At 38.0% G+C, this 25,689-nt stretch overlaps 1 protein-coding gene across 15 annotated transcripts in view; it reads left to right on the top strand.

Annotated features, from left to right (window-relative positions):
• Positions 1-25,689, top strand: part of ROBO2 (roundabout guidance receptor 2) — a 666,758-nt gene that overhangs the window by 425,987 nt on the left and 215,082 nt on the right. Inside the window, exon 1 of one of the 15 annotated variants that reach the window (XM_055567826.1) lies at positions 6,938-7,056. The exons of the other annotated variants lie outside the window; for them this stretch is intronic. The gene's annotated coding sequence lies outside the window, so the exon portion shown is untranslated. Of the gene's footprint in view, positions 1-6,937; positions 7,057-25,689 lie in introns of those variants that run through there. 15 annotated transcript variants of the gene reach the window in all.

Raw genomic sequence — 25,689 nt, forward strand, 5'->3', positions numbered from 1 at the left:
CTATGTGAAAGGCCAATTTTATTTTTCTGAATTAATTCTTATATGGAAAGAAAGAAAGTCTCAGCTAAGTTTGCAGTCTTTGATACTGATCACTTTTTCCATGTCCCTTTTTGCATTTATAGCATTGTGAACTGAAATAGTTTTGGAAAGTGCCTCTCCAGAAATATTTGAGTGTGAGTAGAAGGAATATGAGGAGAGGCTCTTCATTGGTAACCCAGATTCAGGAAGAGCCTTCAGTCTACCTTCTTTTCTCACTTGCCTTTCTATTTGTCCCTTTATTACCTTAGGTCTTTTTAGATTTCTGAAAATAAGTAAAATTCTTCCTGACAAAGATTTCATACTGAGTCTGCAAAGTGAATAGCCAATGGAGAAGGTAGAAGTGGGAAGTGCAGAGTACCACATGGAGTATTGTTGTACATCTCTGCCTCCCCTTGTAAATGTTTTCTCTTTCATTTTGGGACTTGACCCCATGTAATATTAACCATCCAACTGGTTTTACAATGGAGCAGCTCTTTTCAATTTCCCTTGCATTTGAATATTATATTTTGGGGGGGGGGGGTGCAGGGAGAGGCTTCCCTTTGGTTCAGTGGTAAAGAATACACCTGCAATGCAGGAGACGCAGGCAATGTGTGTTTGATCCCGGGGTCAGGAAGATCCCCTAGAGGAGGGCATGGCAACCCACTCCAGCATTCTTGCCAGAAAAATCACGTGGACAGAGAAGCCTGGTGGGCTATGATCCATGGGTGTGCAAAGAGTCAGACACAACTGAAATGACTGAGCATAGCACACAGCACATTCTTTAATCTAATGCAAGAAGTATGTTTTGAAATATGTTGTGGAAAATGTGCAATGTTTTGAAAAGTGTACAGGAATGTGTATATATTAATATGTATATTGCATATATATGTATACATGCATAGTATATAAGGTAGTATAGAGTAAAAATAGGATAACGATTGTTAAGTTAAAAATACCAAAGCTATATTTAATGTTGTTGAAAAACAGTACTTAAAAAGCATTATTGGAAAGATTAAAAATAATAGATACTATGAAAATATGTATCTTCATGTCTGAATTTAAATAAGGAAAGAATTCCTTTATAAAATGAGTGGCACTGCATAAGATATCAGTATTCCAGCATACATCAGTATATGTGAGTCCTTTGGAATCAAACAGAAGAAAAATGATCACCCAGAGTAAACGTTACAAGATAAATGTCTTCAGTCAACACTTTGGACTGTGATTTTTTGCCTTTTGTAGAAAGCAGCTTGCAAGTTTCTAAACCTTAAAATTCAATTTTGGAAAATACACTTGAAGATACTGGAAGAGTGATAATTTAAAATATTCTTCTGTTCAGCCATTCAAAGAAAACACGCATTTAGAGTGATCTATTTTGTTGATTGCCAGCAAAGGTCCATCTAGTCAAAGCTATGGTTTTTCCAGTAATCATGTATGGATGTGAGAACTGGACTATAAGGAAAGCTGAGCACTGAAGGATTGATGCTTTTGAACTGTGGTGTTGGAAGAGACTCTTGAGAGTCCCTTGGACTCAATCCCTTGGACTGCAAGGAGATCCAACCATTCCATCCTAAAGGAGATCAGTCCTGAATATTCATTGGAAGGACTGATGCTGAAGGTGAAGCTCCCATACTCTGACCACCTGATTCAAAGAACTGACTCATTTGAAAAGACCCTGATGCTAGGAAAGATGGAAGGTGGGAGGAGAAGGGGATGGCAGAGGATGAGATGGTTGGATGGCATCACCAACTCAATGGACATGAGTTTGAGTAAACTCCAGGAGTTGGTGATAGACAAAGAGGTCTGGTGTGCTGCAGTCCGTGGGGTCGCAAAGAGTTGGACATGACTGAGCAACTGAACTGAACTGATTTTGTTGATGCTAATCAATATTTTGTTGATGCTAATCAATAAAATGCTTTAAAGCCTTTTAATTTGAGCGGTTTTTTTAGATTTAAGCATAACATTTTAGAATTTCTAAGTTAAAATAAAAGAATAATGTAAAATAATGTAAAATTTACAATCATGATTCCTTCTATGCTATTTGCAGTTCAAAGAAATTATGCCAATTATGTAAGAATGGTGATGTTTTCAAACCTTTTTTAATCAATGGAAAGAGTTTAAAAGCAGAACTCTAACATATAAAATATAATTAAACAGCATTTCGTATTTAAAGATACTGTAATTGTGAATCTCTGATAAACATCCAAAAGTGATGAGTATCAAAATAATCTAGGATACCATTACATACACGGTATCCTAGATACATACCATACATACGTGTTGGTATGATATGTCACATCACTTGGTACAGGTCAAATGACTCTAAAGCTATGATATGTCCTTTTCCAGCACTGCAAATTTCTCTCAGTGTCAGTGGGCACTACCAGAGTTCATATGCATTGCATTCTCACTTGTACCATTACACAAGTGAGCAAAGTTAACTGTTGTTTCTTTAAAATTAACAAGCTTTGAATTATAAAAAATTATGAAGTCTAGTGCTAAATCCCAGACTTCTGATTCAAGAGTTATGGGAATGTAATATGTGTATATACCCTAGGTTTTAAAATTTAACAATGCTATATAAACATAAGTAATAATAACCACTCTTATTTTTATTCGTTACTCAGAAAGAGTTTGAGTCTATCTAAGCTCTGAATCAAGTCAGTTGTATTGGCAGTACATATGTTGGATGTCAAATGCTGGGTTCACAATACACTGTACTTTCAGTTCAGTTCAGTTCAGTTGCTCAGTCATGTCCAACTCTTTGCGACCCCAGGAACTGCAGCACGCTAGGCTTCCCTGTCCATCATCAACTCCCAGAGCTTGCTCAAACACATATCCATCAGGTCAGTGATGCCATCCCGACCATCTCATCCTCTGTCGTCCCCTTCTCCTCCTGCCTTCAGTCTTTCCCAACATCAGGATCTTTTCCAATGAGTCAGTTCTTTACCTCAGGTGGTCAGAGTACTGGAGCTTCACCTTCAGCGTCAGTCCTTCCAATGAATATTCAGGACTGATTTCCTTTCGGATGGACTGGTTGGATCTCCTTGCAGTCCAAAGGACTCTCCAGGAGTCTTCTCCAACACCACAGTTCAAAAGCATCCATTCTTTGGTGTTCAGCTTTCTTTATAGTCTAACTCTCACATCCATACATGACCACTGGAAAAACCAAAGCTTTCACTAGATGGACCATTATCAGCAAAGTAATATCTCTTCTTTTTAATATACTGTCTAGGTTGGGCATAGCTTTTCTTCCAAGGAGCAAGCATCTTTTAATTTCATGGCTGCAGTCACCATCTGCAGTAATTTTGGAGCCCCCCAAAATAAAGTCTCTCACTGTTTCCACTGTTTCTCCATCCATTTGCCAAAACTAAGGGACCAGATGCCATGTACTTAGTTTTTTGAATGTTGAATTTTAAGCCAGCTTTTTCACTCTCCTTTTTCACTTTCATCAAGAGGCTCTTTAATTTCTCTTTGCTTTCTGCCTGGAGGGTGGTATCATCTGCATATCTGAGGTTATTGATGTTTCTCCCAGCATTCTTGATTCTAGCTTGTGCTTCCTCCAGCCCAGCGTTTCTCATGATGTACTCTGCATAGAAGTTAAATAAGCAGGGTGACAATATACAGCCTTGATGTGCTCCTTTCCCAATTTAGAACCAGTCCGTTGTTCCATGTCCCATTCTATGCAGCTTCTTGACCTGCATATAGATTTCTCAGGAGGTGGGAAAGGTGGTCCGGTATTCCCATCTCCTGAAGAATTTTCCACAGTTTGTTGTGATCCACACAGTAAAAGGCTTTGGCATAGTCAATAAATCATAAGTAGATATTTTTCTGGACCTCTTTTGCTTTGTCTGTGATCCAACGGATGTTGGCAATTTGATCTCTGGTTCCTCTGACTTTTCTAAATCCAGCTGTATTTTAGTGCATATTATTTTTATTTTACTTGAAGATAGTTTTAAAAAGTTTAAAATTAAATTCAAATCTAACATTGGAATCCTTAAACATTTCTATGTAGTGCTAGAGTTTGATTGAATGAAATCTGATGAAAAATGTATGTAAAAGTCTAGGTTTTATTTTTGCTTATGATAACATTTGTATAGTTCAGAAGAGTTTATAGAATAATTTCTCACTTATGATTTTAAATAATCTTTAAAACAATCTTAACAGATATATAGGATACAGTGGTTAAAATTATCATCACTTCTTTGGTGGCTCAGACGGTAAAGCATCTGTCTACAATGCGGGAGACCTGGGTTCGATCCCTGGGTCGGGAAGAATCCCTGGAGAAGGAAATGGCAACCCACTCCAGTACTCTTGCCTAGAAAATCCCACGGACGGAGGAGCCTGGTGTCCATGGGGTCACAAAGAGTCGGACACGACTGAGCAACTTCACTTTCTTTGCTAAAAATGTTGAGTTTAAGCCAGCTTTTTCACTCTCCTCTTTTGCCCTCATCAAGAGGTTCTTTAGTTCCTCTTCACTTTCTGCCATTAACGTTGTATCATCTGTATATCTGAAACCGTTGGTATTTCTCCCAGTAATCTTGATTCCAGCTTGTGATGCATCCAGCCCCGCATTTCACATGATGTACTCTGTATATAAGTTAAATAAGCAGGGTGATACTATACATCCTTGACGTAATCCTTTCCCAATTTGGAACCAGTCCATGTGTGGTTCTAACTGTTGCTTCTTGATTTGCATACAGGTTTCTCAGGAGACAGTTAAGGTGGTCTGGTATTTCCATCTCTTTCAGAATTTCCACAGTTTGTTGTGCAATTCTACTCCATTTTATAACTTTTAAGCTAGTGTCAATACCATGAAACACGTTCTCAGAATGATCAGTTCAGTTCAGGCGCTCAGTCACATCTGACTCTTTGCAACCCTGTGGACTGCAGCATGCCAGGATGATACTAGAGGATACGTTTATGTGCCTTTGGACCTCCTGTTTTAGAGCCAGGACTCTTCTAGTAAAACTGATTTTTACAAAATAACAAAACCATTTCAAAAAAAATAACATAATTCTCTTCATTTTACCTTCAAAGCATTTTTAATATTTCCTTATAAGATACTATTGTAAGTAATTTATAGTTTAGCCTCTTGGGCTTCCCTGGTGGCTCACATGGTAAAGAATGTGCCTGCGATGCAGGAGACCTGGGTTTGATCCCTGAGTCAGGAAGATTCCCTGGAGAAGGGCATGGCAATCCACTCCAGTTGTCTTGCCTGGAAGAATTCTATAAACAGAGGAGACTGGCCGGCTACAGTCTGTGAGTTTGCAAAGAGTCAGTCACAGCTGAGTGACTAACACTTTCACTTTCACATAGGTTAGCCTCTTAATCACTTTTCACATTAATTATAAAAATAGTTTAGGTCCACTGACTTACTTTGGAGTATTCTTCTCTCTTTTCCCCATGCAACTTGTGGCTAAGTACCCTGCAGGCAACCATGACATTGAGCCAGCCGTCTTGGACTAAAGAAGGGACAGAGGTAGTGCTGAAGTTGTCTAATAGAGAGCCTCTCCCTCGTGTGAAATCTTTTATTTTTTTCTCAATTCTTAGTCAATAGTACCTACCTCATGGCCTTCTAAAATGATTTATATATAACATCTCAGCCTGTATACTTTACAAATTAGGTAAATAATGTCCCTAATTATCCTCATCTCTTTTCCTCTGATTACTTCTGTGTTTGTTTCTCATTTATTACTGTTCATGCCTTCATCTTCAGATATTCTGTTTATTCAACAGTTCCCTAAAGTTCACATAAATAAATTCAAGAATACTGCCGAGCAGAATTTTAATATTCATATCTCCCCTTCCTACACATTTATTTGCATAAATTAGTTTAGGTTCATGTCTTTATATATCTTATTAGAAGGACGAACCTAATTAATACAGAGTATGAGGCTTTAAGAAAATATAAACTTTTTCTGGGATTTGAGCATATAATTAGGCACTTACTCTGATTAGGTAGGTGCATGCATGCCAAGGTTGTCAACTCTTTGCAACCCCATGGACTGTAGCCCACCAGGCTCCTCTGTCCATGGGATTCTCCAGGCAAGAATGCTGGAGTGGGTTGCCATGCCCTCCTCCGTGGAATCTTCCCAACCTAGGGATCGAACTTGCGTCTGTTAAGTCTCCCGCATTGGTAGGCTAGTTCTTTACCACTAGCACCACCTTGGAAGCCTGATTTGGGAAGGGGAGTATGTATAAAACTGTTGTATTTTAATGGACATTCTGTATACATTAACTTAGGTCTCTGTCTCAACATCTTCAATAACTGTTAATTGTCATTTTATACCAGTTTCTGCCTGGAGATTTATTAGTCTGCCCTTTGACAGAGAAGTTATACTCTGCTACATTCAGTCAATTGAAACTAGCATCTTGCTACCCTGAGAAATTTTAAAGAAGAAAGAAAGGTTCCAAAAAGTTCTTGAGAATTCTGCTTTTGCCAGCAGTGACTTTCCCACAAATAATAATTTCTATCTGAACAGTGAAGTCTCTGAGTGCATCAGATATAAGATCCAGTATGGGAAAACGGTGGCAATTACTGAAAAGAACATGTATGTTTATCTTGAGTTTTGGGAATTAGGAAAGACTTCTATTTCAGTTATGTAATATATAGAAGAAAGGCCTGGATTTTGCATCGGATTAATTAGTATCTCCCCTTAAGTATCGTCAGCGGAATTGTCACCTGTGTTTGCAGCGTCAAGAGTCATCCTTCCTAATTGCTGTGACTGAGTCAGGATGGGGCACATGTCTGCAATGCAGTGGTTCTCAGTTGCAAATCCTGAGCTGGCTCAGTATTCTCATTCTTTAAATGGCATATTGTAATTTTTTGACAAATAAAAATCAGTAAATGATTGCTGTACCACACCAGTTTGGTGACATCTCCTGCTGTATCACTGACATATGTTGCTTCTTCCTTAGATACAGCTTTCTCAAGGACTCAAATAATTCAGTATCTTAGGAGAATGACTGGCATGAAAGCAGAAAAATGGGCCTCAGGCCACCAGCATCATTAGCCACTGTGCTAATAGTGAAAAGGTACATTGTAAGAAATTATCATCATTTTTAAGAAAAAATATTTTAAAGTTAAGACTGTTTCGGGATAGCTAACAACCAGTTGAACAAAGATAAGATTCATATGTCATATGTTTCTCAGCCAATCTGATATAAGTTTAAATAAACCAAAAGCTGACTTGGTGTAATATGAGCTTGTTAAGTGCCCACAGAAGATTTCTTTCCTCCCAGTAACTATATATACTCTTTAGTACCCTCACCCTTAAATGTCTATAAAAAAATTATCATATATGCTGCCTAAAAGCGACATTTGACTAAAACTTATAAAAGGAAAAGAAAAGATAACTCCTTACAGTAATAAATAATTTTGTAAAACAAGGTTAGAGATTTTATAAGTTTGTCCAGAAAGTCTTTAAATAACATAAGTGCACAGTTCAAATACAGACTTAAACTTGATAACAGTGGAAGCTGGAATTTCTATGATAGTTTCTTAGAAAAAAGATACATGCAGTTGTGTTTTTGTTTAATTGTACTAGAATAAAAAGTATAATAATTTAAAAATATGGCTTAGGAAATTTTAAAATAGCAAGACAAGCTTTTCTTTGAAATATAAACCACAGGAATACTTGAAACTGTGTCTAATATACTGCATAAGTGAAATAATTACTGAGGATGACATGTAGTAATTGGGTCTGTAACTCCAATTACCCTGAGGCATTGACTCATTTAGACTTATGCCTTTATTCATCAGGTTTGTGAGATAAGCTTTTCCGTAGAAATAAATCCAGAGTATCTTCCCTTGAATTCAAGGATTCCACAACCCTCTCTCTAGAGAACCAGCAAGAAATCATTGAATTATTTGCTAATTGTGAGCAAAATTTGTATTGATTTTTTTCCTGTCTTTCTAGCTGATGTTAATAGCATCATACTTCAGGTCACTGAATACTTTGAGCACCATCTAATTGTCAAAGAATCACTTACTAAGACAAAATTGTAGACATCAAAGGCATGTACACACATACATAATAGCACAAAGAAAATGATGACATAGGCAGTTAATATTTACTTTCTTCTCCACCTCATCTGGTAATATTTTTCAATGGATATGACATAGTTTAAAAACAATACTATTTTTAAGTGATATCAAAACTACTACATCACTCAGCTCTAGCCACACCTGTTTTAACTGCTGCTGCTGCTGCTAAGTCGCTTCAGTTGTGTCCGACTCTGTGCGACCCCATAGACGGCAGCCCACCAGGCTTCCCCGTCCCTGGGATTCTCCAGGCAAGAACACTGGAGTGGGTTGCCATTGCCTTCTCCAATGCATGAAAGTGAAAAGTGAAAGTGAAGTCGCTCAGTCATGTCTGACTCTTCGTGACCCCATGGGCTGCAGCCCACCAGGCTCCTCCGTCCATGGGATTTTCCAGGGAAGAGTACTGGAGTGGGGTGCCATCACCTTCTCCGGTTTTAACTGCTGGGTAAGTATTAATTTCTCATTGCATCCCAATGCCACTACCACAAAAAGCTACAACAAAATATAAACATATGTCCACTTTTGTTCATTAGGTTGTCATATCCTTTGAAATATGATATAAGGAGCATAACTTTTGCTTTTTTTTTAATCACTTTGTGGATATAAAAATAGACATTGTATATTTTTTCTCACACTTTTCAGTGCTGTACTGTGATTTCCAGTAAAATGAAACTATTTCCAAGTATTATAACTTCTATAGTGCATTAGCAGAGTGTTTTAAATTAAAGATGCCTGTCCATTCTCTGCACTGACACACAAATCTATTGCTCAATAAATTTGACCAAATTTAGTGAAATATAGCTGTGGAAAAAAATAGAAAACACTCCACTGAATGCTCCTGATAGTCTTTTACATGGGAAGAGCTATTCCTCTCTTGGCCCCTAACTAGTTGTTAAAACCAATGTACCTCATCTTTGACATCTGTTTGAGCAGAATGAATCCATTTTATATCCCCAAATCACTTTCAGTGGGACAGAATGCAGTAAATGAAGCAAAATGGTGGGGAAATGAGAAAGTGTAAACAAGCCAATCAGATGCCATTTAATTTCCTGGAGAGCCAGAAGTTTTCTCAAAGAAAAGCAAGATCAGACTTTGAAAGGAAAACCTGCTCATAGCTATTTGAGGGAACTTTTTTTTGAGTATATTGAAATTTAAATTGATACTATGCCCAGAAATGTTTCATAACAACAGCCAACACTAATAAGTTGCTCAGTAATATTGCTTGATGGTTTACGAATACCTAACTATTCCTATGTATACAGGACAGGCACCATTAACATTTCTGATGAAGCATGGCTGTACCAAGAAACATGGTATTCTGATTGCCATGTGTTAGAACATTCAATACCTGTAATTTTTTTCCCCATTAATAATGATGAGGTTCTTTTTCAGTATTGTTGTTGGATTGTTAGCCTCTGTTAAATTCTGAGAACATCAAGTAAAAACACAGTGTTAAAAATTAAAGTTTTTATACACAAAGCAAAGTTTAACATAATAAGCCTCAGTTAGTCCTACTCTGTTGTATAAACTCATGTAGTCTGCTTGTGCGGAAAAGTCAATGGCAACCCACTCCAGTACTCTTGCCTGGAAAATCCCATGGACTGAGGAGCCTGGTGGGCTGCAGTCCATGGGGTCGCTATGAGTCGGACACGACTGAGCGACTTCACTTTCACTTTTCACTTTCATGCATTGGAGAAGGAAATGGCAACCCACTCCAGTGTTCTTGCCTGGAGAATCCCAGGGACGGGGCAGCCTGGTGGGCTGCCATCTTTGGGGTCGCACAGAGTTGGACACGACTGAAGCGACTTAGCAGCAGCAGCAGCAGCAGTCTGCTCGTGGGATATCTCTGGAGAGACAACTAGCATTGCATAGTGGATCATGTAAATTATAGAAAAAACTTGGCATCATACTTTGCCTGGGAAGGAGTTCATGTTTTATATCCATACAGTTCCAGCAGGAACATCATGAATAGTATCCTTTTAAACTAACAAGCATTTTCCTTTAAGAGTACAGTTGAGGTTGCATCTGCTGATTCCAAAATTCAAGTTCACTAATTGAGAAGGTCTAGTGAACAACACAGGGCTTCCCTGATGAGTCAGATGGTAAAGAATTCACCTGCAGTGCAGGAGGCCCGGGTTTGATCCTTGGGTTGGGAAGATGCCCTGGAATGGGAAATGGCCCTCCACTCCAATATCCTTGCTTGGAGAATCCCATGGATAGAGGAGCCTGGAGGGCTACAGTCCAAAGGGTTGCAAAGACTCAGACAGGACTGAGCAACTAATAGTGCACAATGCAATAAAGAAAGAGAGAACCGATGTTTGTTATACATGTATGTTTTGGTTATTTTGCCTTTAGTGATTTTTAGGTGTTTCCTTGAGTGATTATAAGAGATGGAGAAAAATGCCTGCCGTGTTGAGCTGTTTCAGTTTGTGTGTGTAAGAGATTCTGTTGACTATAAATTCTTGCTTATTGTACACAAAGCTTATAAAGTGTCACATTCATATTTTTAAACTATGGTAGAGTGCTGAGATGAGCACACTAATTCCTTCCATCACTGCATCTGTACTCTTTACAATGTCGCTTCTATCAAGAGGAGGAGTCCATTTCCCTATTGCTCGTGTAGGGCTGACCTTGTCACTTGCTTTGATCGGTAGAATTGATAGGCTGGCCCTACGTCTTTTGAGGGCTTGCTAATTTCACATTGCCTTCTTGGAACATTGACGCCACTATGTGAAGTACTGTGACCTAGACCCTTTGAGACTGAAAGACCAAATATGGAAAATGGCCAAACTCTGCAGCCATACAGCTCTCCCGGTAATTGCAGCCAGCACCGACCATCTGGAGATGATGATGAGGTCGTTTTTGACCTTGCAGCCCCAGTAGAGCCCACAGACAACTATAGATGGCTGAATGGCCCCAAACAAGATCACAAGACCCACTCAACAAAGACCAGCCTTAATTGCTGACCCACCTGAGTGTGAGCAAATGGAATAATTGTTGTAAGCCACTAAAATGACTCTTTAAACAACTGACTTTTGAGGTTATGGTGAGGCAGCAATAGTTAGCTGATGCATATACCTCTTAAGGGAAAGGGCAGGTATTAGTGATTTTAGGTACTTTATACTGCCTGGAACATGGTAGATAGTAAGGAAAGATTATTCAATCACAGGAAGTAAAATAAGAAAACTTTGCTTTAAGAGACTAACAACTTCACTAGGGTACTGGGCAACAAAAAGTTTATCATTTATTGAACTTATGCCTGTGAGAATCACCTCCATCCTCTTAAGAATTCTGGGCTTGAAACCCACATTTATCACAACATCACTTGTAGGAGCCAGGGTAAAATGTTTATATGCAAATCTATGTGAAAAGAAATTAGCTGAGGAAAAATCATCAAAAGTCTATTTCATTTTAGATATTTATAGATAGCTATAAATGTTTATAAATAGCTTTCTAAGATAATTTTTTAAAGTTTACCGGTACAGATGTGAAAGGTATTTCTAAGAGTACTAGACATTTAGTCAGATGTGTCAGTTGATTTAATGTGAAGCTGTAATAATAATCCTAGTGCAATTACTTTGATTATTCTTTGGAATTAATGTTTATTATTCTATTCTGTAATTCAATATTAAGTTTTATAAGAGAAAACTTGAACTTCAAATTCATAGCGCAAAACAGTCCTTTTTTAGTGATAGAAGCAAACGGCTATTAAGATCATAAAAACAAAATAAGGATAAGAACAAAGAAAGGGTATATACTTTTAATTTTTATCTTTGAATTTTAAAAAAGCCATATGGAGATAAATGAATTTTTAGGTTCTTAGATACGGAGTTAAATTGGCAATTACATTTTTAGAGAAATGAAAGAATAATATATGCACAATAAAGTCTGTACCTTTTAAAAATACATTTAAAAGTGTATTTTCTCTATTTACCAAAAAAAAAAAAAATCTGTTATTTTTAATCACAGAGAGGAGAGTTTGGTTGAATTGCACTGAAACTAAGGAAGAAAGAAATATGCATCTTTCATTAAAATCTCCATCAGCCATGTTTCCATTAGAGTTCACTGAAAAATGACTCATAAAACCAACAATTTTCTGCATCAGGTGACAGGTTTTGACAGAAACAGCACTGCAGTTTTTGCGATATGCTACATTTTGAATGCTTAAACTGTGTGATTAGGTGTGCTTTAGATGACTTCCACGTGCTTAGCTAGCAAAATCTGAGTTTATTTATACAAAATTATTCAAGTGAAAAAAATGGCGTCTCTCAAGTGAGTAAAGGCAGACCTTGAAAGACACCAGAGGGGATTGGCTCACATTTTATTATCAAGTGAGCTGTTCTAGCTCTGCTAAAAGTAAGGCACAAATCTTCTTGGTAAGCACAATGAGCCTTTTTTAAATTTTATTTTATTTTTAATGATGCAAAAATAAAAAGAGGGAGTCCCACCATTTAATAAAGCAACTTTCTGTTTCAGCTTCTATTAGTTTGGCTTTAGTAAAAAAAAAAAAACTACAAGTGTCTTGTAAACAGAAAAACAATCAAATGTTCTAAATTTATAATAGGTGTGCCATAAGCATTTGTTTTCCCATATGAGTAATATCTAGTTGCTAATCTTTAGATGCTCTCTAAGCACTTGTCTCTGGGCATATTTTAGAATAATTGTATTGTAGAGTCATCTGGTTTTTATTTAGAATTGAGAATCTAGGTGTTAAAGTGTTCAGATCAGATCTACTTTTCCCACTTTGTTGTTGAATGAGACACTTCACTTCTTATTGTTAACATGGAATATTAATCATGCAACTTAAATTAACATAAGCCCATTCCTTGTAAAGGAAGTGAAAGGAATTCCATACCTTTGAGACAAAGAGCCATGGGTTTCTAACTCTAAGCTACATGGCCTTTGGAAAGTCTATTTTCAAAACTCTCAGAAATAACATCTTTGAACTGGAGATACTCTATTGAAAAGTGTTATAGGTTTGAGAGGTTATATATCCCATATGGTGCCTGCAGGGTAAGAGAATGCTGATGATAATGATGATTAGAACTGGTATGTTTCATACATTTTTATTTCATCCCCCTTATCCCAACAGTACTTGTACATGTGGTTTTTGTTTTTTCATTCCAAAGATGAACAGTACTAAAGCCTTTATCTTTCAGAGAGACTACAGATTTTCTTGTGATAATCATAAGGATTGGCAAGGTAAAGATGAGTGTAATGGGAGAAAAATGTTATACATTTAATATTTTAGAATCATTTTTTGAGATAATAGATGACATTCAAGCTGAGTAAGTAGAGAATTAATTTTGACTCTTTAATTATACTGCAGAGTACAGTGAAACATATTAATGGTGAGTGCACATTTGAAATTCTATAAAGTTAAAAGCTTGTTCCAAAAGCATTTCATTACATTTGTCAGTTTCAATAGTTTTATCCTTTAATGTCAGATAGATATAATTTTACAGACTCCAAATGCATTTGAGAACAGTTCTGACTTTGAAAGGAAATCAGACAGATGCTATGTAGGTGGATTTCTATATGTTCTTAATTCCTAGTTATATCAAAATTTTATTTAGGGGCTTGAGCTTTAACGTGAAAAGGTTCCACTAAGAAGCATTTATAATTTCCAATTCTGTCAACTTAATTTTGAATTTTGAAGTTTAAAAATTTGTCCATGTCTATAAAATCCAAAGTTTTCAATTCATATATTAAAAGTATCCTTCAAACTTCAAGCAATCAAAACTATTTCCTCCTATTCCTACATCTTTCCTAAATTGTGATATCATTTAGTGCTTTTCTTTGAACTCCTGTCTTTGGCACTATCTAGATAATACATTCTTGGCTTAATGTCTTCTTGAAAAGAGGGTATAACTATTTCAATGCAAGCCTCTAGGTTCAGGTATGTTTTGGCTCAGCATTGCATTCCCTGATGCTAGTGAAATGCTTGCCCAAGTTGGGTTTTATTTAATATTTATTAAATGAGTAAATGAGAAGAATGTTGGAAAAACTCACTCTTTGAAATTTGAATATTCTACCATTATCACTGAAGATGCTCTATTTGATTTCTTTCTTATTCCTTCTTTCCTGCCTTTCTCCATTTTTCTCTTTTTTCCCCTTCTTTCTACTCCCTACCTTCCATCTTTTCCCCCAGAAAAACAATAAACACCTCACTAAAAGTTAGTTCATAGCAAAATAATGAAAAAGTGATCTTTAAAAATCCATTGAACCATCAATAAAATACCATACTCATTCACTGCAATAAGAATAGTGAGATATTCTCATTATATGAGGAAATGGAGACTGTGAGAAAACAGATTTCTGAATCCTATTTTATAGGAATAGTTTTTGGAACTTACTGAATTGTGGAAATATTCACAATACATACCCCTATACATACTTTTTCCAAGTATGTATAGTTAAGTTAACTCAGATAAATTAACTGTGCTTACATTTCAATCATATATAGTGAATACAAAGAGCATGATTTTGGGTAAAACAGACACTGATTCCAGTCTCCAGCAGGAAATATATGTTGCATATGTTTGTATGGCTAGACGTTCTCATTTGTAACATTGCAACTTAACAGTATCTATTTTTGGTATTACTATTAAAACACATAATGCTTGTCAAGGGTTTAGAAAATAACTAGTATGTAGTAGGTGCTCCGGAGAAGGCAATGGCACCCGACTCCAGTACTCTTGCCTGGAAAATCCCATGGACGGAGGAGCCTGGTGGGCTGCAGCCCATGGGGTCGCTAAGAGTCAGGCACGACTAATCGACTTCACTTTCACTTTTCACTTTCATGCATTGGAGAAGGAAATGGCAACCCACTCCATGTTCTTGCCTGGAGAATCCCAGGGACGGGGGAGCCTGGTGGGCTGCCGTCTCTGGGGTCACACAGAGTCGGACACGACTGAAGTTACTTAGCAGCAGCAGCAGTAGGTGCTCAGGGTGTGTTAGTTGCTCATTTGAGTCTAACTCTTTGCCACCCCATGGACAGTAACCTGCCAGGCTCCTCTGCCCTTGGGATTCTCCAGGTAAGAATACCGGAGTGGGTAGCTCTTTCTTTCTCCAGGGATCTTCCAGACCTTGTTATTGAACTCTGCTCTCCAGCACTGCAGGTAGGCTCTTTAGTGTCTGAGCCATCAGGGAAGCCCAAGTGCTAAATAAATGTTAGCTATTATTATTGATAGATCAATTTATAAGTGACAGGGTTAGTTTTTAACTTATTACAATGATGTGTGTGATTTTTGTGTCCTAAAACAAAAATATGTTTTTCTCTAAAAATATAAATTATAGAAATTATTGGAAAAGTTCATTTGATTTGCAAAAATAGGTTTGAATGCCAAGAGCACACATATAAAGCAATGTCAATCAAATTGCAGTCTTCTCTACAGTTTCCATTTTTTATTTTTTTTAACTTTATTTTATTTTTAAACTTTACAAATTGTATTAGTTTTGCCAAATATCAAAATGAATCTGCCACAGGTATACATGTGTTCCCCATCCTGAACCCTCCTCCCTCCTCCCTCCCCATACCATCCCTCTGGGTCGTCCCAGTGCAGTAGCCCCAAGCATCCAGTATTTCAACTTGCTCTGTAAACTTGGTATTTCTTAGAGTTCTCTACCAGGACTCCTAACATTATCCTTGGGTAATGCCTTTTAATTTTATTTGGTTATCACGAGTACTGACATTTCTTTGGTGAATAGCTGCAGCCTAGCTATCAAATATCATGCTCAAATCAACTCAACATAACAACTTGGAAGTCTCACAGGTATTTTATTCTCCCATTTGTCCAAACTAAAAGTACCAACTCACCTATTAAACTGCTCCTAATTGGGTCAAAATACTTATAAAAAATAAAAATGATGGCAATATACATCCTTGACATACTCCTTTCCCAATTTAGAACCAGTCAGTTCTTCCTTGTCTGATTCTAACTGTTGCTTCTTGACTTGCATACAAGTTTCTCAGAAGGCAGGAAAGGTGGTCTGATATTTCCATCTCTAAGAATTTTCCACAGTTTGTTGTGACCCACACAATCAAAGGCAATAGTGAAAGCATAGTCAATGAAGCAAAAGCAGATATTTTTCTGGAATTCTCTAGCTTTTTCTGTGATCCAACAGATGTTGGCAATTTGATCTCTGGTTCCTCTGCCTTTTCTAAATCCAGCTTGTCTTCCTGGAAGTTCTTGGTTCACATATTGTTGAAGCCTAGCCTGAAGGATTTTGAGCATTACTTTGCTAGCATGTGAAGTGAATGTAATTCTGTAATAGTTTGAAAATTATTTGGCATTGTTGTACTTTGGGATTAGAATGAAAACTGACCTTTTCCAGGCCTATGGCCACTGCTGAGTTTTCCAGATTTGTTGGCATATTGAATGCAACACTTTCACAGCATCATCTTTCAGGATTTGGAATAGCTCAACTGGAATTCTATCACCTCCACTAGCTTTGTTTGTAGTGATGCCTCCTAAGGCCCACTTGACTTTGCATTCCAGGATGTCTGGCTCTAGGTGAGTGATCACACTATCTTGATTATCTCTGTCATAAAGATCTTTTTTGTGTAGTTCTTATGTGTATTCTTGCCACCTCTTCTTAATACTTTCTGCTTCTTTTAGGTCCATACCGTTTCTGTCCTTTATTGTGCCCATCTTTGCATGAAATGCTCCCTTGGTATCTCTAATTTTCTTGAAGAGATGTCTAGTCTTTCCCATTCTATGGTTTTCCTCTGTTTCTTTGCATTGATCGCTGAGGAAGGCTTTCTCATCTCTCCTTGCTATTCTTGAATAACTCTGCATTCAAATGGGTATATTTTTCCTTTTCTCTTTTACCTTTAGCTTCTCTTCTTTTCTCAGCTATTTGTAAGGCCTCTTCAGACAATCATTTTTCCTTTTTGTATTTCTTTTCTTGGGGATGGATTTGATCACCACCTCCTATACAATGTTATGAACCTTCATCTATTGTTCTTCAGGCACTCTGTCTTTTGGATCTAATCCCTTGAATCTATTTGTCACTTCCACTGTATAGTTGTAAGAGATTTGATTTAGGTCATATCTGAATGGGCTAGTGGTTTTCCCTACTTTCTTCAATTTAAGTCTGGATTTTGCAATAAGGAGTTCATGATCTGAGCCAGAGTTAGCTTCTGGTCTTGTTTTTGCTGACTGCATATAGCTTCTCTGTCTTCGGCTGAAAAGAATATAATCAATCTGATTTCAGTATTGACCATCGGGTGATGTGAATCTGTAGAGTTCCCGTTAGTCCTGAATCATTGATGACAGAAATGGCATCTTATTAACTGTTATTTTACAGGTCCTATTTCAGTGCATAGCATGTAATTAAATGATTATTTGATAAATTTACATCAATTAACTATCCAAATCAAAGGCAAGTTAAAAAAAGGCAAGTAACAGTTTGACCTTCTTATGATATAAGTTTCTAGAAAGAAAAGTAAGGATGGATCACTAGAAGACTAGAAGATTTCTCATGTGTTTTAAGTGTTTTTAAATACATGCCCTTCCTGTTGCCCCCTGAGAATGTTTCTTCTCAAAGTTTCATTTCTCATCAATTGTCACAACTAGATTGAGAAGAATTTTTTAAAAAGTGAACATGTGTGTAGCCTTATCTGAGACTGGCATCCCCTCAAAGTCTTCTTACCATGGCCCTTTATTTATACCCTTCCCTTTGAACTATTTGTCCACTTATGGCACAAACATCTGCTAGTATATTGGTATTTTCAAACTTGTGAAGGATGTTGATGCTTATTTTGATAGCTACTCTGTGGTTTATCCTATAAATGTAACTTTCTTTCAAAACAAAAGAGAAGCATTCAATTTTATTTTACCATTTTTACTTTTCCTGCTGTCTTGCCTTGTTAAATACAATAGTCTCTAGTTATCAATTTCTGTACATTTCTACCGCCATTGCAATGGTCATGCCCTATGCCAAACCCCAGACTCCTTTGCAGTCAAAAGTCTCCTGATTGCCTACCAGTTCCTGTCTGTGCTGTGCTGTTCTTAGTTGCTCAGGCATGTCTGACTCTTTACGACCATATGGACTGTAGCCCACCAGGCTCTTCTGTCCACAGTGATTCACCAGGCAAGAATACTGGAGTGGGTTGCCATGCCTTCCTCCAGGGGATCTTCCCAATCCAGTGATCAAACCCAGGTCTTCCACATTGCAGACAGATTTCTTTACTGTCTGAGCCACCAGGAAAGCTGGAGAATACTGGAGTAGGTAGCCTGTCCCTTCTCCAGGGGACCTTCCCAACCCAGGAATGGAACCAGGATCTCCTGCATTGCAGGCAGATTCTTTACCTGCCAAGCTACCAGGAAGCCCCACATTTCCTGCCTACCAAGAACCTTTTCATTTAGTCGTTATTGATACTAATACACTTGAGGTAGAAAGATGGAAATATGATACTTATCTTCTCCACAGCAACAGTGTCTGCTGTGATATCGCTCTAATTCTATACTGACATCCTCTCTCAAGAACAGTATTATTAATCTGTAGTGTGGCTAATCTGTAACATTTCATAGGTTCGTATGTTGAAAGGTTGTTCTTTGAATATCTTTTTGACATTCTTCTAAATTCATAAGAAGCCATCATGTACCCTTGAAATTTTCTAGGATTGCTACTGTTTTTCATTATAGTTAATTTTATTTAATTGTCTATGCTATTCTTTCTCCCTTTCTAATGACTTATTTATATATCCATTCATCTGTGGTAGAAGTTGACTTGCTGTTAACTCAGTTTGCTGGGAGATTGTTGTTTGGAAAAGTTAGCTTAGCAGTCATTACTACACCCAGGCTGTTCTGTGATTTAGCCTACAATTTCCCTGGTGTCTGAAAGTGGCTTAACACTAGGAAATGGCAAGAAAAATTGCTTCAGTAAGTTTACAGTTGATATAGAGTGCATTTTTTTTATTCTATGCCTACAAGATGATGCTGTGAAAGTGCTGCACTCAATATGTCAGCAAATTTGGAAAACCCAGCAGTGGCCACAGGACTGGAAAAGAGCAGTTTTCATTCCAATCCCAAAGAAAGAAAATTCCAAAGAATGCTCATACTACAGTACAGTTGTACTCATCTCATATGCTAGTAAAGTAATGCTCAAAATCCTCCAAGCTGTGCTTTAGCAATACGTGAACTGTGAACTTCCAGATGTTCAGTTCAGTTCAGTTCAGTCGCTCAATCGTGTCCGACTCTTTACAACCCCATGAATCGCAGCACAGCAGGCCTTCCTGTCCATCACCAACTCCCGGAGTTCACCCAAACCCACATCCATAGACTCGGTGGTGCGATCCAGCCAACTCATCCTCTGTTGGCTCCTTTTCCTCCTGCCCCCAATCCCTCCCAGCATCAGAGTCTTTTGAATGAGTCAGCTCTTTGCATGAGGTGGCCAAAGTAATGGAGTTTCAGCTTTAGCATCATTCCTTCCAATAAAGACCCAGGACTGATCTCCTTTAGAATGGACTGGTTGGATCTCCTTGCAGTCCAAGGGACTCTCAAGAGTCTTCTCCAACGCCACAGTTCAAAAGCATCAATTCTTTGGCAGTCAGCTTTCTTCACAGTCCAACTCTCACATCCATACATGACTAATGGAAAAGCCATAGCCTTGACTAGATGAACCTTTGTTGGCAAAGTAATGTCTCTGCTTTTGAATATGCTATCTAGGTTGGTCATAACTTTGCTTCCAAGGAGTAAGTGTCTTTTAATTTCATGGCTGCAATCACCATCTGCAGTGATTTTGGAGCCCCCCCAAAATAAAGTCTGACACTGTTTCCACTGTTTCCCCATCTATTTGCCATGAAGTGATGGGAACAGTTGCCATGATCTTCGTTTTCTGAATGTTGAGCTTTAAGCCAACTTTTTCACTCTCCTCTTTCACTTTCAGCAAGAGGCTTTTTAGTTCCTCTTCACTTTCTCCCAGATGTTCAAGCTGGTTTTAGAAAAGGCAGAGGAACCAGAGATCAAATTTTCAACATCTGCTGGATCACTGAATAAGCAAGAGAGTTCCAGAAAACCATCTGTTTCTGCTTTATTGACTATGCCAAAGCCTTTGACAGTGTGGATCACAATAAACTGTGGAAAATTCTGAAAGAGATGGGAATACCAGACCACCTGACCTGCCTCTTGAGAAACCTGTATGCAGGTCAGGAAGCAACAGTTAGAACTGGACATGGAACAACAGACTGGTTCCAAATAGAAAAGGAGTACATCAAGGCTGTATATTGTCACCCTGCTTATTTAACTTATATGCAGAGTACATCATGAGAAATGCTGGGCTGGAAGAAGCACAAGCTGGAATCAAGATTGCCGGGAGAAATATCAAGAACCTCAGATATGCAGATGATACCGCCCTTATGGCAGAAAGTGAAGAAGAACTAAAGAGCCCCTTGATGAAAGTGAAAGAGGAGAGTGAAAAAGTTGGCTTAAAGCTCAACATTCAGAAAACGAAGATCATGGCATCCTGTCCCTTTACTTCATGGCAAATAGATGGGGAAACAGTGGAAGCGGAGGCTGACTTTGTCTTATTGGGCCCAAAATCACTGCAGATGGTGACTGCAGCCATGAAATTAAAAGACACTTACTCCTAGAAAGGAAAGTTATGATCAACCTAGACAGCATATTAAAAAGCAGAGACATTACTTTGCCAACAGAGGTCCATCTAGTCAAGGCTATGGTTTTTCCGGTAATCATGTATGGATGTGAGAGCTGGACTATAAAGAAAGCTGAGTGTGGAAGAATTGATGCTTTTGAACTGTGGCGTTGGAGAAGACTCTTGAGAGTCCCTTGGACTGCAAGGAGATCCAACCAGTCCATCCTTAAGGAGATTAGTCCTGGCTGTTCATTGGAAGGACTGATGTTGAAGCTGAAACTCCATTACTTTGGCCACATGATGCAAAGAGCTGACTCATTAGAAAAGACTCTGATGCTGGGAAAGATTAAGAGCAGTAAGAGAAGGGGACAACAGAGGATGAGATGGTTGAATGGCATTACCTACTCAATGGACATGGGTTTGGGAGGACTCCGGCCAGGAGTTGGTGATGGACAGGGAGGCCTGACGTGCTGCAGTTGATGGGGTTGCAAAGAGTTGGATACGACTGTGGAACTGAACTGAACTGAACTGATGCTTGATACAAAGTAAGTATTTTGTTCGGTGGCATGTAATTTGGAAAGGTAAAATTATCATGATATAACAAATAGAAGAATGAAACTTTAATGCTGACCTCAAAACAACAGATCTAGCTACATTTAAAATTAATAGAATTATGATTATAGTAGTCGAACTTGCATATTATTTGATTAATGGCAGAATCTTTTTCATATATTTGAGAAGACAGTAAATAAAACTTGAAAAAAATGTTTGAGCAGTTACAAAACTTACTTTTGTAAATTATAGTAACTAGGCGAAAAAATGTATCAGTTCAGTTCAGTTCAGTTCAGTCTCAGTCTTATCGGACTCTTTGCAACCCCATGAATAATAGCACTCCAGGCTTCCCTGTCCATCACCAGCTCCTGTAGTTTACTCAAACTCATGTCCATTGAGTTGGTGACGCCATCCAACCATCTCATCCCCTGCCACACCCTTCTTCTCCTGCCTTCAATCTTTCCCAGCCTCAGGGTCTTTTCCAGTGAGTTGGCTTTTCACATCAGGTGGACAAAGTATTGGAACTTCAGCTTCAGCGTCATTCATTCCAATGAATATTCAGGACTCCTTTAGGAGTCTTCTTTAGGATGGACTGGTTGCATCTCCTTGCAGTCCAAGGGACTCTCAAGAAAGCTGTGGTACATATACACAATGGAGTATTACTCAGCCATTAAAAAGAAAACATTTGAATCAGTTCTAATGAGGTGGATGAAACTGGAACCTATTATACAGAGTGAAGTAAGCCAGAAAGAAAAACACCAATACAGTATACTAATGCATATATATGGAATTTAGAAAGATGGTAACAATAACCCTGTGTACGAGACAGCAAAAGAGACACTGATGTATAGAACAGTCTTATGGACTCTGTGGGAGAGGGAGAGGGTGGGAAGATTTGGGAGAATGGCATTGAAACATGTAAAATATCATGTATGAAACGAGTTGCCAGTCTAGGTTCGATGCACGATACTGGATGCTTGGGGCTGGTGCACTGGGACGACCCAGAGGGATGGAATGGGGAGGGAGGAGGGAGGAGGGTTCAGGATGGGGAACACATGTATACCTGTGGCGGATTCATTTTGATATTTGGCAAAACTAATACAGTTATGTAAAGTCTAAAAATAAAATAAAAAAAAAAAAAAAAAAAAAAAGAGTCTTCTCCAACACCACAGTTCAAAAGTATCAATTCTTCGGTGCTCAGCCTTCTTCACAGTCCAACTCTCACATCCATACATGACCACTGGAAAAACCGTAGCCTTGACTAGACAGACGTTTGTTGGCAAAGTAATGTCTCTGCTTTTGAATATGCTCTCTAGGTTGGTCATAACTTTCCTTCCAAGGAGTAAGCATCTCTTAATTTCATGGCTGCAATCACCATCTGCAGTGATTTTGGAGCCCAAAAAAATAAAATCTGACACTGTTTCCACTGTTTCCCCATCTATTTGCCATGAAGTGATGGGACCAGATGCTATGATCTTCGTTTTCTGAATGTTGAGCTTTAAGCCAACCTTTTCACTGTCCTCGTTCACTTTCATCAAGAGGCTCTTTAGTTCTTCTTCACTTTCTGCCATAAGGGTGGTGTCATCTACATATCTGAGGTTCTTGATATTTCTCCCGGCAATCTTGATTCCAGCTTGTGCTTCTTCCAGGCCAGCGTTTCTCATGATGTACTCTGCATATAAGTTAAATAAGCAGGGTGACAACATACAGCCTTGACGTACTCCTTTTCCTATTTGGAACCAGTCTGTTGTTCCATGTCCAGTTCTAACTGTTGCTTCTTGACCTGCATACAGGTTTCTCAAGAGGCAGGTCAGGTGGTCTGGTATTCCCATCTCTTTCAGAATTTTCCACAGTTTATTGTGATCCACACAGTCAAAGGCTTTGGCATAGTCAGTAAAGCAGAAATAGAGGCTTTTCTGGAATTCTCTTCCTTTTTCAATGATCCAGCAGAAACATTCAAAACATAGGACATGTAAAAAAATTCTTATATTATTCTTATAGTTAATTAGGACAAAGCTGGTGAAACTGAATGTAAACAAGAGTAAAATTCTTTCTTTTCTTCCTCTACATAAATTTTGTTGATAATAATAAGTGTTCTTTTTTATTCATTTATTAATCAATGTCAGATATCATATACAGGATCTCATTTGCAAAGAGATTTTCAGATAATATTTCAGTTTATAGTAAAGTCCTTTGTGGTAAATAATAAATAAGGAACTTTATCAATAAGGTGTCCTTAAGTATAGAAGGAATTTGCAAAGTAAATGCTAATTTTATTTCCTTTTCTCTTATAAAAGAAATATTATCAAGCTGTTGATGTCTTCTATAGTAAAATGATAGAGTACTTGTTCAGTAAATATTATTAGTGTTCTTATATTACCTTGGTGACCTTCCCAGGTGGTGCTAGTGGTAAATAACCCTCCTGCTAATGCAGGAGACATAAGAGACGCGGATGCAATCCCCAGGTTGGGGAGATCTCCTGTTGGAGGGCATGGCAGCCCACCCCAGTATTCTTGCCTGGAGAATCCCATGGACAGAGGAGCCTGGCGGGCTACAGTATATTGGGTCACAAAGAGCCAGACACAATGAAGCAACTCAGCACACATGTACATGACCTTGAATTCTGAGCACTGTTCCAAACGATGGTATAAAATATACCATACTGTTATAGCACATTCTATATAGGACTGTAAATAAGTAGAATGCAGCAGAGTATCAACTAGGAAGTGAAAAAAGTATTGAAAGCTATTTAGTATTTTTACTTGGACGGTAAAAATTTCCATAGTTTGATGCAGAAATCAAATGAAATTAGTCATTAAAGATATAAAATTGAGAGTGAACAGGAGTAGCTCTCTATAGATATGAAACATAATCACATGTTTTGTTGGCAATTGAAGAAAACCTCAAGGCTTGGCCATGCTTCAAAGTAAATAATTTTAACTTGGTAGGAAGGAAGTAGGGGTAGTTTTGGAACTGATAGGCTGACATTCATGTGAAAATATGATGTTTTAATGAAAGCTAAAAGGTACACATCATGCTGCTTTTTGTGTACAGCACTTTCATTCTGTTTCAATTAAATGTCGAATTCTAATGTACAGAAGTGAGAAATTCAGTGGCAAAACCGAAATGAAAAGGAGACAAACAAACAAACTTCTTTTCATCCTAGTGTGCCTAGGCAGCAGTCCAAGTTGTAGATCTTAGGCACCATATGTGCTGTCTTCCCAATAGGGATGATATTTTACACGTAACTGAAAATGACGGCCTTGTCTGAATTCTGCCAGATCCTTTTTGCTTTTTCTCAACGTAAGATGGCTCTCTTGGTACAATATGCTCTCAAAAGACTGAGCATTAATTGCCAAAAGGAAGGCTCAGCATGGCCCGTGTCTTTCTCTGACCTTAGTTCCCTATCTTCTAACACAACACAGGGTCACAATCTAAATATGGTGACATGAAGCATCTTCACGATGTCAGATGCATGGACCAGTGTCCCCAGCTCCCAATTACACATCTTGCTTCTGTCTCAAAAGTGCTGAAGGATTATTTGTTGCTTTTCAGATAACCCTTGGTTCTTGTTCCCACACGGAGTAGAGATTATGCTCTCCCTCCAGCCCTTTTAAAGTCCAATACACCCAGCTTTGCCATGTGTGAGCAATCTGCAAGCATTATTAGCCCCGCTTGAGTAGCTCTTGATAACACTCTCTAGGAAGTCAATTAAAGATGTCAGGGGGTGGGCTGGACTGCTTTTCTTTTACTAACAGGCATTTGGAGAGTGGAAGATGGAACTGTCGGGAACAGGTGATTTTTGGTTCCTGAGGACCTAAACCTGTTTTGCGTTTTCTTGTATTTCAACATTTCTTTTGTATTCTCAAAATGATTTATTTTAATCTTTAGGCATCACCAGCTATATAACAGAGTATCAGATACCCACTCTAGTAAATGATGAAAATAATTGTTCAGCAATTAAAGCAATAAAAAGAGAAGATATCTTACAAATTTGAGCATAGTGAAAATTTATATTAAGGAGTTAATTTTTTGGATAAAATGTCTACCTTTAAGTGGAAATTAAATGATTGCTAAGAAATAGGCATAAAAATCACCTGGCTTTATAGTAGTCATTCTTTGCACTTGCTTGCTACCATTATGACACTTTCTTTTGCTGAAAATTTTCACCCATTTATGTGTTTTTACTAAGAAAAACAACCCTAAAAGTAAATGATTGATTTTTATAAAGCAAAAATAAAGTGCCACAACTATAATCTAATGTAATTAATGTAAATGTCTAAACCAATTCAGTTCAGTTTAGTTCAGTCCCTCAGCCATGTCCGATTCTTTGTGACCCTGTGAACCACAGCTCTCCAGGCCTCGCTGTCCATCACCAACTCCCAGAGTTGACTCAAACTCATGTCCATTGAGTCAGTGATGCCATCCAACCATCTCATCCTCTATCATCCCCTTCTCCTCCCACCTTCAAT

This window comes from Bubalus kerabau, chromosome 2 (assembly GCF_029407905.1).
Source record: "Bubalus kerabau isolate K-KA32 ecotype Philippines breed swamp buffalo chromosome 2, PCC_UOA_SB_1v2, whole genome shotgun sequence".
Taxonomy (NCBI): domain Eukaryota; kingdom Metazoa; phylum Chordata; class Mammalia; order Artiodactyla; family Bovidae; genus Bubalus; species Bubalus kerabau.